At 42.6% G+C, this 3,215-nt stretch overlaps 1 protein-coding gene across 1 annotated transcript in view; it reads right to left on the bottom strand.

Annotated features, from left to right (window-relative positions):
* Window positions 1-3,215, bottom strand: part of DEGS1 (delta(4)-desaturase, sphingolipid 1) — a 9,053-nt gene that overhangs the window by 4,828 nt on the left and 1,010 nt on the right. Inside the window, exon 2 of the mRNA XM_015562362.1 lies at window positions 1,184-1,186. The gene's annotated coding sequence lies outside the window, so the exon portion shown is untranslated. The remainder of the gene's footprint in view (window positions 1-1,183; window positions 1,187-3,215) is intronic.

Genomic DNA, 3,215 nt, shown 5'->3' on the forward strand with positions numbered 1-3,215 from the left:
AATACAATAAAAGCTTAAAATGCAAGATGTATGTTTTCATTTAAATCTAGTTTTATATAAAGAGTAAGGATAGTGTTAGTTCAAGATGAATAACTCTTGTCCTTTCTCTCCTCTCCCCTTTTCTGTCTCCAACCTCTGTCCTCTGATCTTTGTTGGTATTAGTTCATTTTATTTTATTATTTTTTAAAATACATTTTATTGATTTTTTACAGAGAGGAAGGGAGAAGGATAGAGAGTTAGAAACATCGATCAGCTGCCTCCTGCCTACTCCCTACTGGGTATGTGCCTGCAACCAAGGTACATGCCCTTGACCGGAATCGAACCTGGGACCCTTGAGTCCCCAGGCCGACACTCTATCCACTAAGCCAAACCGGTTAGGGCGGTATTAGTTCATTTTAGCCGATGTTAATAAGTTGTAGGCAATAGGCCCCCAAGAAAGTAATCCTACAAGCCTAGAAGTGAATTAGTTTTCTCAGACAGACAAATCAACTTGCTCCAAATAATTCTGTACCAAATTTTTGCAAAGCGTAATAGTACATAAAAAATCAGTACTACAAGGGTGCCAATGTAAGTAAACGGGGAAAGAAGAGTTTTTTCAACAAATGGTGCTGGCCTGTGCACATGCAAAATAATACAGTTCGACTCTCCCTTACACCAATGAACCCAAAGCGGAACATAGGTCTAAATACAAGAAAACTATACGGCTCACAAGAAAACAGAGGTAATGTTATATAAATGCCAAACCACTGTGCTGTACACTTGAAACTAATCTAATACTGAATGTCAACTGTAATTGAAAAATTTTTTAAAAAGAAAAGAAGTAAATCTTAATATTCTTTATGGTTTCTTGGATACTATACCAAAAACAAAGGGAAAAAAAAGGATACACTGGACTGCATCAAAAACTTTTATTTTGCAAACGATACTATCAGCAAAGTAGAAGACAGCCCACAGAATAGGAGGAAATGTTTGCAAATCATTTATCTTGTAAGTGACTTGTACTTAGACCATATAAAGGCCTCTTAAAACTCTTACAGTTACTGACCCAATTAAAAATGGACAAAGAATTTAAATAGCTCTCCAAAGCAGATATACAGATGGCCAGTAGGCACAGGAAGATACTCAGCATTATCAGTCATTAGGAAAATGCAAATTGAAACCAAAATGAGAGAGCACTTCACACCCACTGGAATGGCTGTAACACAAAAGACAAGCAGAACAAGGATGTGGGGAAATGGAACCCACACACACTAGCTGGAAACCATACACAATGGTGCTGGTTTCGAAAAGTTGGGCAGTTCCTCAAAATTTGAGACATACAATTACCAAGGGCCCAGCCATGCCACTCTTAAGAGAAGTGGAAACATCATCTGTACAATAACGTATGTGAATGTGCATATAAGCATTGGTCATAATAGTCAAGGGTGAAGGCAACCCAAAATCTACCAAACGATGAATGGGTAGGTGAGCTGTGGTATATCCATACAAGTGAGCATTACGCGGCCACAAGAAAGAATGGAGTGCTCATACACGCTACAACATGAATGAACCTTGAGAACATTAGGCCAAGGAAAGAAGTCCGTCACAAAAGACCAGTATTGTAGGATTTCACTTATAAAAAATGTCCCGAACAGGCAAATCTAGAGACAGAAAGTAGACTAGTGGTTGCTGAGTACTGAGAGTGGAAAGTGGGACCAAGAACTGAAGGAGTAGACGGTTTCTTTTGGGAGGTGACAACAAAATCCTAAAAATTGAATTGAAATAATTACATAACTCTGAATACACTAAAAAACACTGAATTGTACACTTTAATGGGTGAATTTCATATCTTCTCCCTTCTTGCCCCCCTCCACCCCTCCCAGGTCTTCTTATTCATAATGCATATATGTTCTTTGGTTATTCTCTTCCTGTCCCCTCCCCTCAGCACCCCTGCCCCCTCTGAGTCTGTTATTCCATTCCCTGCATCCATACCTCTGGCCCTATTTTGTTCATCAGTTTATTTTGTTCTTTAGATGCCACTTACAGGTGAGATCACGGATGCCTTTTAATATTACTTTTACTATAACTCTAAATGTAAACTTAGTGTTGCTGGTTGTTAAACAACATATTTCTGCTTCCTCGTGCTTCCCTCCCCCCAAAACCTGACAAGTTTCAGAGATCTCTCTTATCATTTACATTTAACGTAAACAAACCTCCAGATCCTTATCTTGCCTGATGCTCCACCCCTGAAATGGAACACGGGGCAGTATTTACACCTGCTGGGGAGATAATCATATTTTCATTGAGCAATACGGAGTCTTTTTATCTTTCCAAGTGAAATGGTTCGGTGATAATGTGTGGGGAAAAAGGCTCAGTGTTGAGATAAGCATCAAAAAGCACCTATTTACTTCGTTGATTTCCTGAAGATTAAGCAGCTAAGATCCAGTCTTCAGGAGTTGATTTTCACCGGGTGGACGCCTGGTTATTCTTAGGCAATGTGTTGATAAGGCCTATCTCTTATGTGATTTGTAAAATACGCCCTGCAATTAAAAAGGACGCATCCAAGCCCTGGCCCAGTTGCTCACCTGCTCGGAGCATCACCCCATACACCGAAAGGTTTCAGGCTCCATCCCCAGTGCCCCCCCCGCAACCGATGACATTTCTAACGTTAGATTCCCCCAGCAAAAACCAGGGGCTTGCTCTTTGGTTTCAATGGATGCTGCGAAGACACACTAGGAAAATACAATGCATGAGCGAGAATTCCTCCCATTCAACCGACCACCCGTGAGTTTCCTGATTTCTGGAGTAACAGCCAAGAAGTTAAAGGCACCTGCTTTGGAGACAATCTAACCCAGAACAGAACCCCCTCTAACATGTTATTTATCCACCCTCTGCTCGCCTTCAAACAGCGATCACTGACCTAGTTACTGGGAGGACTGAATGGGTAATGTTTGCAAAGAAGTCAACCCAATGCCCGACACATCATTACGAGTAACCGGGAGAGAAGCGGGTTGTCCGTGTGATTCAGAAGCTCCCAGGGGCTGAGCGCCCGCACCCCTAGGGCGGTAACTAGGCCTCCAGAGCGGGCGCGGAGGCCGGAATCAGCGCCCAGGGGACCGGCGGCGGAGCGGGCTCATCTCCATGACCACAGACCCCGGGCGGATGCAAAATGTAGAAGAATAGGCCCTTGCGTCGCAGCCAGTGATGAAGATAAAGGCGACAACGCGCGTGAGCGC

Source organism: Myotis davidii, unplaced genomic scaffold (genome assembly GCF_000327345.1).
Source record: "Myotis davidii unplaced genomic scaffold, ASM32734v1 scaffold174, whole genome shotgun sequence".
Lineage (NCBI taxonomy): Eukaryota > Metazoa > Chordata > Mammalia > Chiroptera > Vespertilionidae > Myotis > Myotis davidii.